We start from the raw sequence: 13,501 nt of genomic DNA, 5'->3' as shown, positions 1-13,501 counted from the left end.
ATTTACTAAAATTACATAAATTGTCAATATCACAAAATATAAGATAATAGAATATACAATCCATTACTAAATTGCATAATAAAACCTTATGAACTAGTTTATGAATAAGTTTAAGTTGCAGCAACACATACCCAAATAGATATATAAAAATACATTAGTTGCTTGTACCTAAACATACTGTAATTTCTTAGTTATTCGTTAAGAAACTCTTCCACTGAATAATATGGTCTTTCAGATAGATAGGCTTTTGTCAATTTACGGAACTTAAGGAAAGAAGTTGTAGTTTGAGAGAGAGAGAGACGGTTGTATATTTTTGGAGAATATAATATAGATTTCTTAACTAGCTCAGTGGACAAGATACGTAAATACACATCAAAGCTTGAATTTCTGGTGGAGTAGTCATGATTAGGTCTTGCTGGAAAAACATGTAGGTGTTTACGAATTAAGCAAACAGTTTACAGAATATATAGACAGGGAAGAGTTTAAATCTCGTGATTTTTGAAGTAGTTTCTGCAATGTATTGTTCTTCTGAGGCCAAACAGATGTTATTACTCTTTTTTGTAATTTAAAAACAACATTAGATTGGGTAGCTGTACTAGAACCCTAAAAAGAAAGGCCATATCGAAGAACCAAAAGAGATCTTATTGCATGAGGCCGAGGCTAATTTCCTACTTAACAAATCAATATGAATTTAAGGTTGCTGTCTATAAAAATACCAAGAAATTTTACAGAATTAACGATACTGCTCTGGCTGTTATTAAGAAGCAACAGTTGAAGAGCTCTTTTATAGGATAAGGCTATTGTCTTATCCATGTTAACAGAGAGTAAATTAGTCCGCCAGGTTTTTATTTTAAGTAGATCAGAAGTTATAATTGCATGAAGAGTTGCAATATTAGAGTTCCTCCTGGTAATACTGGTATCATCAGCAAAAAGAAATGTTTCCATCGATTTTTAAGTTAGTGATGTCATTTATAAAGATAAGGAAAAGTAGACAACCCAGTACTGAACCTTGTGGATATATATATATATATATATATATATATATATATATATATATATATATATATACATATATATATATATATATATATATATATATATATATATATATATATATATATATATATATATATTATGTAAAACATAATGTACAGTTAAAAATAACCAGTCATCCATTCAACAATTTTGGCAAATATTGAGCCAAATAAAAATTTTCTAACTGATCAATATTTGGGGCCCAGGTCAAATCTTTTTCTATTATAACTGTAATTATCTCCTTCAACGTCCATATACATAAATAACAATTTTGTCGTCCAAAAATATGCAGGCAGCCTTGAATTTGGTGGTAGTAGTTATGTTCAGTATTAATTAATACTTCATCCTGATCATTATATGATATTATATATTTATCTGAATTTTTCAACTTTTCAGATAATTTTTCATTCCGAAATGTATATGGACACTTAACTTCTACAATGCCATCATCACCAATTAAACCATCTGGACTAGCTCCTAATAAGCCTGACTTTGTCAGCCAAATACCTGTAGGCTGCACATCCAAATTCAGTGTATTTCTGAGATACTCTATACCACTCTTTTCGTGTGTTCTTCCCCACTGAATTGATTTGATGCCATCCAAGTTATAAGCCCCTAAAAATGATAAAAAGATATTTTACTTTAGCTAGATATGAAAGCAAACAAAATGTGTTTATTATAAATAATAGTGTACATGTAGCAAAATACTGGGGTGTGTAGGAGGAGAGAGGTATAAGAAGAGTGGTCTATATATATATATGGGATAAAATAGATAGAAGTAAAATAGACAACAATTAAGTAAAGAAGTAAAAAAATATTGAACGGAATGTGGCTAGGCTAGCAATGTAGGCAAGAGAATGACCACTAGAAACTCAAGGATGGATACGGCCAATTTGCATGCCTTTTAAAGACAGTAAATCAGGAAAATATGTATGATGGATAGAAAAGAAGATAAGAAAAATGAATAGATATAATGAAAATTAACAAAGGAAACAAATTGAGGGCGCCAGAAGAGGGATAATACTCTAAAAAGAGTAACAGTCACTCTTCCAGGTATCGTATACTGCTAATATTAATTAAAGTTGACTTAATAAACAAAAATGCTGTAAATGTAAAAAGGTAAGGAAATATTAATAAAAAATTATATGCAAAACAAATTCAAGTTTATTAAATATAACTTCTTAGATTTTGACAATCTCTAAGTTACCAAAAAGTATATGAAAATTTCACAATATAATATTTTAAAAAAAGGAATGTTGAAAACAACTATAATAAAAAGTTGAAAACTAGACAGAATAACTCTGATATAGAGTGTACAACCTACATCTAGGTAAAAAACAACCTTAAACAAAATAATGCTAACGTTGGAAGAACGTTTAGCCAAGTAACTATATCATACTAACCTACAATATGACCAACAATATTGTTAAACAACTCTAAATTCAAATATAAACAAAATAATATATATATAAATGGGAACAAGCCAAGTTAAACAATTGAAACGGTCTATTATCGAAGGGATAATAGCCAGAGTTAATAACGCAAGATGAAATATAAAAAAAATTAGTTAAGTAAACACATAATGAAATAATTAAAGTTAATAATGAAATAAATGGTTAATACAAAAAAAAACAATGGAAGATAATCTCTGGGTAGAATTTGAGCTCAAACTTACCGATACCTTACACCAAGGGGAGTTATATTAATTAATATATATATATATATATGTTATAAAAAAACCTATAACTGGTAAAACAAGATATATATATAGTTCTGAAGTAAAAACCAACTGTCCTCCTAGGTGAAACAGTTGTCTGGAAGGATACTCCCGAATAGCTTCGGTGTCCCAGCGAAGTCCTCCTTGAGGTCCGAAATTAGCACGGAGCTGGTGCTAATTGGCTTAGTTCGATGATGACTGTCCTGCCCTACCTCTAGGTGCAGGCTGGAGAAAAAATGAGGGTGGAGTAGACAATACTCCCTGGCTTGTCCCAAATGACCCTGATTCTTATTAGAGTTGAAGTGGTACTCTCCCTCGGATGTTCTGAGGGAAATTTATAATTCCATGGTAGGTGGCTGAAAACAATTCCCCGTTACTTCTAATCTCAACATTCATAAAAAGAAATCAAAGAAGAAGTGAGGAAAGTTTCTTTCAGCATAAGAAACCGGAGCAAAAAGATAATTATGGTAGATAAAAAAAACCATCCAATCGGATGTAGCGTGACCTTGCTTCACATAGAGTAAAAATATAATGGCCTTGGACAAAATACTATATTAAAATATGAAATAATGAATCTGAATAATAGGATATAGATAAAATACTCTAATGTTTATAATATAAAAAATTATTATTTACCAGATAGCTACTTAATTCCGTGCTAGAAATCTCACTTCACCTTCCCGAGTTTGCGAAAACACCGTCAATTAAATTATTATGGTTCTACTTGGAATATTTAACTTCTTGAAGTGAAGGAAATTCTATGCATTAATTGGATTTTCTTTCGCTAACTGCCACCTTGTACCACTCCAAACTCTCGATCAAAAGTGATTTTTAATTCACTGTTAATTAACCAAGAAGAGCCATTTTTCCACTTCCCCTAGTCTCCTGTCATTTCTCTTGTCCGCAATGGTACCAAATTAGAACAGAGTGACAACTTAAATTATTAACAATACACACTTAATGGGCAAATGAACACTTAAAGTTAGGCAACCCATACTACGTCTCTGAAATTATTTTTAATATAAATTGTTTATTATTTTAGTTTAAATTGTAATAAAAGTAACGACTGTTACATTCCCCTACTAGTCGGGAAAAAAAAATTTTAATCAAAATTTTTTTCCATAAAATTAAAGTATCAATAACTAAGTGTACTGGCCTAACATTCCATGTTGATCCGTAAGTTTACACAAAAAAAATAACCACGAACTAACGATCACGGGAAAAAAAAGAATGGTCATGGTGCCAGACACCACAAACTCAGATGACTCAAAGTCGAATCCAAATCTCAATCGACAATATGCTTAAACGCCAAATATTAACTAAACATACCAACTAAATTCTTGCTGGCAAATAAATGTCGAATTGGGCACTAAATCCAAAATTGAACTATCCATGGACATCAGATCTATAAGACTAAGTATATCCAAGGACGAACAACCAGGCAAATGTATGAGCCAATTCAACCAATATCTCACCCGGAGATATACTAAACTAAGATCAAAGGAATCAAACTAAATAGGTTAAGAACTGAACACTTAATCCAAAATTGAACTAACAATGGACACCAGATTCATAGTAATATATCCAGAGAAGAACAATCAGGAAGATTTATGGAGCAATTCTCACCAAACCAAATAACACAAATAGTAATCTAAATCGTAAACATACCAAAGTATATCAAAGACGTAATAACGAAAATAAATGTGAAATAGGACGCTTAATCCAAAGTCAGACTATCAATGGACACCAGATTCATAAAAGCATATCCAAAGAAGAACGACCAGGAAGATTTATGGACCCATTCACACCAATACTAAATCTCAAAACTAAATGAGGTCTACGTACACCCACATATGGTGATACGAACCTACATAACCAAGTAAACCAAATAAGTGAGGAATCAGACACTGAATCCAAAATCGGACTATCGATGGACACCAGATTTATAAATAGAGCATATCCAAAGAAGAACGATCAGGAGAGGACCAATTCTCACTAATGCTAATAACTAAATTAGCTTTTACCCTCATCCGGTAATATGAGCCAATACCAACTAAGTAATTACAATAAAGCAAAATTTCCTAAAGTGTGAAGCAGCATCGTCACACTTATTCAGACTAAGTAATGTAATATGTAACTAAACTAAACCAAAGATAAAGATAAATACCTAAAGTCTAAAGTCTAAAATGGACTAAAGGAATTCAGAGGCTAAATAAATTTTGAGTGTGCTGGTATTCGCTAACTATAGCATGTGGCTACAACAGATGTATGAGAATAACCAGACACCGATAAAATTCCAATAGAAATCCTAAGAAAATATAAGTGGTGGACTTTTCCTATAATACCATTACTAACGATAGAAAAAAAATATGTCGAGAACAAGCAATCAATTTTGAACAAAACTGTAGATTTATAACAAGTTCTCGCAGCATGGAATTATCCGGGAATAGTCCTACATCTAAACAGCAATTTATGCCTAAGGAAAGAAGTGGGATTACACTAAGGGGACAACTCATTTGTCTAAACTCTTAAATAATGAAAATGACTAACTTGACATGTGTAGGGATAGTTAAAGAAAAAACATAACCTGAAGTAAGATAACTAATATGAACTAATTAAACTTCCCTATCAAGTTGTGAAAAGGTAACTGGAATATTTGGACAATCACACAAGAATGGTTAGGACATGTCGCGAGCATTTCCTGACCAGAAATATTATGAGGCATAAACATCTGCCTACTCTGCAATAAACACATATAGTACGAACCTAATTGAGCAGCAGTGATCAGTTGCTGAGCAACAATCTCGAACCCACGTATTCACTAAAGCTGAGTATTGACAGATTCATTGACAGAAAATTCAGAAGAATAAATAAGAAGAAATAAAAAGGACGCCGCGCCGGTCATCCTTACCTACTTCAAAATTCCAAACTAATTCCAGAACCATCCTGTATATGGAATCAGGACATAAATTATTGTAGAGTATTTAAGATTTTCGTGGCAAGTGAGAATAAAGCAGACCAAAGATAAAAAAAAATCACAACATCTTTCCAAATTGGCAAATATTGAACAAATATATCAAAACAAATACTAAGGAATCAAATATCAAAGATATAACACACAATATATGATCCAGTAGTGTAACAACATAGTTCCATAGTTCCTTATCAGTAATAGGATTAACTATAAGTATAAATCTAAATATGTAAATATATACTAAACAACCCTCGTATCATATGAGGTTAAAAGGAGTAATTCTCCTGGGAAGATTAGTACTTAAGAATATTAATTCATTATGAAGTGCATCATTTATAATACAAAAAAAATGGATAAGTCATACATACTAATTATCTAATAAGTTATAGAAGTCATTAACCAATGCCAAAAGATACAAATAAAAGCGGTGTACCTACGTTATCTGGTGATTAAGAAAATCTTAGACTAAAATGCAAAATATAATCAAAATAAGCTAAAGACAAACAGAGAAAGAGATTAGCTTAAACGAAAGTGTTAAGTTAGTCTTCTTCTGAGGATGAAGAACTAACCTCGTCGATGGTGTTATCAGGCAGTAAATCCTTTACATGAAATTGACCAATTCGTTTGTTGGACGAATTGTCCCTTAATTCATATACCAAAGGAGATATTACCCTTACAACCGTACACGGAATGTATTTCTGGCAAAATTTTGCCGAAATAGCATCACCTTTACTTGATTTTACAAAGTTCCTCTTTAAAACTCTATCGCCAACAAAGAATCGCAAATCTAAAGTATTTGATTGGTTATAAATATTATATGGTACAACCATAGACATATCATCATCATCAACAAACCTAAAAGTTGATACTGATAATGGAACTATTTCACTACTGTAATCATTAGAATTGTGTTTAACGCTACTGGGTAAAGAAGAATTGGTAGTTGACCATCTGTGATCACTTAAAACAGGCAGATTCAACGTTTCATGATTAGTAGTTAATTTCGGGACTGATTTGTGAAAAAAAATGTGGCCAAGTTATTAGCAACACACCACCAAGATCAAAATAGCCAGCAAAAATAATATATATATATATATATATATATATATATATATATATATATATATATATATATATATAATCAAATAAATACCTTAGTTATCTTACTAAAATACTCAAAATAATTTCTAGTTATATGTAAATTATAACTATTCTAAACCAAATATTAATATATATGCAACAATTAATAGTACCTATAAGTATAATACTGTTGGCTGTAGGAATAAAAGTTTATATAATATACGATATAAGTATGTGTAGGTAAGTAAGTAAATATAAGTTCTCAATAAAAATACAAAATTCAACCTAGAATGTAAGTTGTACTACTATAACCTATCACTGAGGTCTCAAAATATTAATAACTAATAAATCTAATAAATAAAACTAATAAATCAATACAGCAGTATAAGTATACCTGTTTAGTATTAATAAAAAATTTAAAGATAGAATAAATCAGCAATAATATGAGTAAAAAAAGGAAAAGCAAAAATTCAAAAACTCAAGTAAGAAAAAAAAGAAATCAGCTAAAAGCTACTGTCTTAAAACCAAAACTTGGAAAAGGCACCGCGTTGGGACGCCGATGTAGCAAAATACTGGGGTGTGTAGGAGGAGAGAGGTATAAGAAGAGTGGTCTATATATATATATATATATATATATATATATATATATATATATATATATATATATATATATATATATATATATATATATATATATATATATATGGGATAAAATAGATAGAAGTAAAATAGACAACAATTAAGTAAAGAAGTAAAAAAAATATTGAACGGAATGTGGCTAGGCTAGCAATGTAGGCAAGAGAATGACCACTAGAAACTCAAGGATGGATACGGCCAATTTGCATGCCTTTTAAAGACAGTAAATCAGGAAAATATGTATGATGGATAGAAAAGAAGATAAGAAAAATGAATAGATATAATGAAAATTAACAAAGGAAACAAATTGAGGGCGCCAGAAGAGGGATAATACTCTAAAAAGAGTAACAGTCACTCTTCCAGGTATCGTATACTGCTAATATTAATTAAAGTTGACTTAATAAACAAAAATGCTGTAAATGTAAAAAGGTAAGGAAATATTAATAAAAAATTATATGCAAAACAAATTCAAGTTTATTAAATATAACTTCTTAGATTTTGACAATCTCTAAGTTACCAAAAAGTATATGAAAATTTCACAATATAATATTTTAAAAAAAGGAATGTTGAAAACAACTATAATAAAAAGTTGAAAACTAGACAGAATAACTCTGATATAGAGTGTACAACCTACATCTAGGTAAAAAACAACCTTAAACAAAATAATGCTAACGTTGGAAGAACGTTTAGCCAAGTAACTATATCATACTAACCTACAATATGACCAACAATATTGTTAAACAACTCTAAATTCAAATATAAACAAAATAATATATATAAATGGGAACAAGCCAAGTTAAACAATTGAAACGGTCTATTATCCTGAAGGGATAATAGCCAGAGTTAATAACGCAAGATGAAATATAAAAAAAATTAGTTAAGTAAACACATAATGAAATAATTAAAGTTAATAATGAAATAAATGGTTAATACAAAAAAAAAACAATGGAAGATAATCTCTGGGTAGAATTTGAGCTCAAACTTACCGATACCTTACACCAAGGGGAGTTATATTAATTAATATATATATGTTATAAAAAAACCTATAACTGGTGAAACAAGATATATATATAGTTCTGAAGTAAAAACCAACTGTCCTCCTAGGTGAAACAGTTGTCTGGAAGGATACTCCCGAATAGCTTCGGTGTCCCAGCGAAGTCCTCCTTGAGGTCCGAAATTAGCACGGAGCTGGTGCTAATTGGCTTAGTTCGATGATGACTGTCCTGCCCTACCTCTAGGTGCAGGCTGGAGAAAAAATGAGGGTGGAGTAGACAATACTCCCTGGCTTGTCCCAAATGACCCTGATTCTTATTAGAGTTGAAGTGGTACTCTCCCTCGGATGTTCTGAGGGAAATTTATAATTCCATGGTAGGTGGCTGAAAACAATTCCCCGTTACTTCTAATCTCAACATTCATAAAAAGAAATCAAAGAAGAAGTGAGGAAAGTTTCTTTCAGCATAAGAAACCGGAGCAAAAAGATAATTATGGTAGATAAAAAAAACCATCCAATCGGATGTAGCGTGACCTTGCTTCACATAGAGTAAAAATATAATGGCCTTGGACAAAATACTATATTAAAATATGAAATAATGAATCTGAATAATAGGATATAGATAAAATACTCTAATGTTTATAATATAAAAAATTATTATTTACCAGATAGCTACTTAATTCCGTGCTAGAAATCTCACTTCACCTTCCCGAGTTTGCGAAAACACCGTCAATTAAATTATTATGGTTCTACTTGGAATATTTAACTTCTTGAAGTGAAGGAAATTCTATGCATTAATTGGATTTTCTTTCGCTAACTGCCACCTTGTACCACTCCAAACTCTCGATCAAAAGTGATTTTTAATTCACTGTTAATTAACCAAGAAGAGCCATTTTTCCACTTCCCCTAGTCTCCTGTCATTTCTCTTGTCCGCAATGGTACCAAATTAGAACAGAGTGACAACTTAAATTATTAACAATACACACTTAATGGGCAAATGAACACTTATAGTTAGGCAACCCATACTACGTCTCTGAAATTATTTTTAATATAAATTGTTTATTATTTTAATTTAAATTGTAATAAAAGTAACGACTGTTACATACATTCTTAAAACATATCAACAGTTCAGTTAATCTCCATTACCATTTTTAGACATATGCAAACAATTAATTGAAATAGAATCTGATGGAAAACCTTCAGAATTTAAGCATTGTATTTGATTGCAAAATAATAGAAATGTAACAGTACATACCAATAAGTGTTTTAAATAAACTTTCTGGATACTTATTTCTCTTGCAACAAGAAATAATGGAGCCAAAGTTGCTAGAAGTAATTCTATATTTTCTGGCAAGAAACCATTTTTCATTGAGTACCTGGCCTGTTGTCTCATGTACTATTTTCTTTATCGTTGCATCATTTATTCGACAACATTTTAGAAAATGAGAATTTTTATCTGTTGAAATTTTCATTTCCTCTGAATAAATGATATCTTCAATTAATGAAATATCAATACTTTCGGCCTCTTGCTTTTGTTCCTGTAAAAGCCAAGTGAATCCCACAGTATTACCAAAACTACTTAATTTGATCTTTAATTGTTCTAATTCATTGGATGACATTTTTCTATTAAGGGCTTTATATGGCCTGGGAGGATATAGTGCTTCTGCAGTTTTAGTTTCTGTCTTACTTTGGACAGGAATGTTCCACGTACATGTTTTATCAGTAATTGATATATTGTAATGTCCAAAGAGAGCTATAGTGGCTATATGATGGCATTTAATACCCCTAGGACAAGAACAATTTGCAGCAGTAATTTGCCATGATTTATTCAACATAATCTGCAATGATAAAATTAAGTACTTAGATTCCCACATCTAAACTTAAAAATCGTTAACTTACCTCAACATTATAAGTTTTGTCTTTCATACTTGCAAATACTTCTCCCTTAATGATTAATAAATCAGGGTCAAACAACATTTTTTTCACATGATTTGATTCAAGGGCATTTTCACCCTTTCGTATAATTTTGTTGTCATTACTGAAAAATTCAGTAATACTGGATATCTTCAACACATGTTTACTAGCCATTATATGCTCAAATCTAAAAAATAAACTTGAAAAACTATTGCAATTTTCAACATTCATTACAACATTCAAAAAACATTTTTTTAAGTACTCACTATAGCAATTTAATAGAAAGATTTCCACAGAATATTATATTAAAACTAAAAGTCCTTATTCACTACTTAAACTAGGAGAAAACGAATATCTTTAGTCTTTTAGGGGATCGAATCACTGACACCTAAAAAGAATAAAACATTAATTTAAATATTTTTCAACTTCATAAATAAATTCAATGATTGATTGATTTACAATATAAAATAACCCTGATAAAATGACAACAAAATACCTTGAAATAAAGAAAAAAATAATTAAAGTTTTAATCCCACACAATATAACCTCAAAATATGAACTTTGACAGTAAATATCTTAATACTTTGATACACTTACCTCACAAATTCACGAACAACCTATAAAACCAATCGCACAAAATAGATATTTGGGAGCGAAAATCCTTATTCATTTTTTTAAATATAAAAAAAACTAACGTTTCCAAAGTCTTATGGGAGAAACACATGCAAACGAGATTTGTTTGGAAAGGTCTTCTAAGCCCCGCCCATTGTGACGTCATACTTAGGTAGTCCATAGACTTGATGATGACATGATCTACGAATTCAAGAAAAATGATTACAATGTGCTGATTTAAAACTAGCACAAGCTATAGACATCTGTAGGGCTATGGAAAATAGTGCTGTTACTCAACGTGAAATATCCAAAGAAAGTGAAAGTGTTAGTGTTGTGAAGAAAAAAAATGAAGAAAACAGACCTGGATCTACAGGACAGTCAAGGTATGGTTCAAAGTATGAGAAGGAGCAGTCTACAAGCCACAAAGTTACTGACAAAAATACAGGTAACCATTATATTCAGTGTTATAAATGTGGACTTCAGCATATTAGGGGTAATATAGTGTCCTGCATTTTTCAGATATTGTTCTTTGTGTAACAAAAAAGGACACTACCGTAAATGTTGTCCTGATAATAACAACAAAGTCCATGAAATCAATGATAACGATAGTAGTTGTAGCAATTCTGACACTGATTTAACTGATGAACAGGTGCTAGTGTGGACTGTTAATGAAATTAATCCGAACTCTTCAGAATGGTTCCAAAAAATCATTATTAATGGTAAAGAGAGTATTTTAAAAGTTGATACTGGAAGTGAAGTCAATATATTGAGCAGTAGTGATTTTAAAAATTTAAATATTGATTACAAAATGCTTGAAAATACTAATAGTTCATTATCTAGCTATACTGGACATGTTATTAATGTTGTTGGTAAAATTTATATACCTTGCTCTTTCAAGAAAATATTTAAAGATTGTCTGTTCTATATTTTAGATGATGATAAACAAAAATCTCTATTAGGCCTAAAGGCAGCAAGAGACTTTCAAATTGTTTGTGATCAGCCTCGTGTTAGTATGATAGATAATGAAACAAATCATATTATAAATAGTTATAAGAGCATTTTTTCAGGTGTAGGTAAGGTCAACAGGTATTTTAATATAACTTTATCTAGTGATGCAGTGCCATTCATAAGTGGGACACGAAAAATTCCACTGGCTATAAGGAGCCAAGTTAAAGATAAACTTGATGATATGGTACGTAAAAACCTTTTTGTACCAGTTAGTGAACCCACAGAATGGCAAAATCCTATTGTAGTTTGTGGTTGTTCCGAAAAATAAGGGATCTGAATATGTATGGATCCTGTGTATCTAAATAAATATGTTAAAAGAGAAAGGTTTCCAATTCCTACTCAAGATACTTTATTTGCTAAGCTTTCAGGGGCTAATTATTTCACATTATTAGATGCATCATCTGCTTTTCTTCAGTTGCCTTTGAATTATGAAAGTTCACTTTAATGTACTTTTACTACACCTTTTGGTCGTTATAGATATCTGAGATTACCATATGGCCTTACCTGTGCACCTGAAATTTTTCAAAAATATATGTCTGAACTTTTAGATAGTATATCAGGAACAATAACATATTTTGATGATATTTTGGTTTTTGGATGTTCTAAAAATGAACATGATTAAAATTTGAAATGTGTTTTAGAAAAAATTAAACAGAGTGGCTTAACTTTGAATTTAGGAAAATCTAAATTTTGTCAAACAAAAGTGAAATTTTTAGGTCATCAGATTAGTAATATTGGCATTTCACCTGATCATGATAAAACAGAAGCTATTACAAAAATGACACCACCAAGTAATAAAAAAGTATAGTATATCTTGCAAAATTTATACCAAACCTGTCAGAACACACTAGTCCTCTAAGATGTTTACTTTCTAGTAAAAATGAGTGGCATTGGGGACATAATGAACAGGCATGTTTTGATAAACTAAAGAATCTTGTGGCGTCAGCCACTACTTTGCATTATTTTAACCCTGACAAAAAGACCATACTCTCTGTTGATGCCAGCCCATACGGTTTGGGGGCCATGGTCTCGCAAGATGGGTTTCCAATTGAATTTGCATCAGTGTCATTAACTCCAACCCAAAGGAGGTATAACCACATTAAAAAGGAGCTTCTTGGTATAGTGTATGGATGTGAAAGATTTTCATTCTATCTTTATGGCATAGATTTTGAAATAGAGAGAGACCACAGACCTCTTTTAGGTTTGTTAAAAAAACCTTTAGATGAAATGTCACCTAGGATCCAAAGACTGGCAATGCAATTAATGAGATATAAATTTTCACTAAAATATGTTCCTGGTAAAAATCTCAAAGTTCCTGACAATTTAAGTAGAGATCATTTGAATAAAACCATAAATACTAATTTTATAGATGATGAAAATAATTTAAAAGTGTATTCTATTGTAGCAACATCAAAAGAAAATGAAAAAAAATTGCAAAGTGCAATGGATACTGACCCATCTTTACAAAAAGTTAAATATTATGTTTTAAATGGGTGGCCTGAGCATAAAAGCTCTGTACCTTCTGAGGTGAAAA

Source organism: Diabrotica undecimpunctata, chromosome 11 (assembly GCF_040954645.1).
Source record: "Diabrotica undecimpunctata isolate CICGRU chromosome 11, icDiaUnde3, whole genome shotgun sequence".
In the NCBI taxonomy this organism is placed as follows: Eukaryota; Metazoa; Arthropoda; class Insecta; order Coleoptera; family Chrysomelidae; genus Diabrotica; species Diabrotica undecimpunctata.
The sequence above is the reverse complement of the archived record's forward strand: the minus strand, read 5'-3'. Positions refer to the sequence as shown.